Source organism: Buceros rhinoceros, unplaced genomic scaffold, assembly GCF_000710305.1.
Source record: "Buceros rhinoceros silvestris isolate BGI_N320 unplaced genomic scaffold, ASM71030v1 scaffold20926, whole genome shotgun sequence".
Lineage (NCBI taxonomy): Eukaryota > Metazoa > Chordata > Aves > Bucerotiformes > Bucerotidae > Buceros > Buceros rhinoceros.
This window is the reverse complement of record NW_010417317.1, coordinates 12,272-12,601: the sequence shown is the minus strand read 5'-3', so window position 1 is coordinate 12,601 and position 330 is coordinate 12,272.

Sequence of the window (330 nt, the reverse complement as noted above, 5' to 3'; positions counted from 1 at the left end):
GTTGGGGGCGCCCCTGCCGGCCCGGCCGTGCCTGCCAGCCCCACTTTGGTTCCAATGCTGGGGTGTAGCACTGCAGGGGAAGCGGGATGGGAAGCAGGGAAATGGGGTGACTCGGAAAGGAGTGGCTGGTGGGGACACCTGTGGTGCCCTTGGGATACCCCAGGCTGGCTGTGTTTTTGGAGAGTGTGACATTCTCCAAGGGTCCAGCTTCCACGGAGGCTCTTCACAGCACCTGAATGGGGGTATGTTAGTCCCCAGCTGAGGGGGTGCCAGGGATGGGGAGTGGGTCTGGCCTGGAAAGCAGAGAGGAGGCTTGCTGGGGAGCACAGG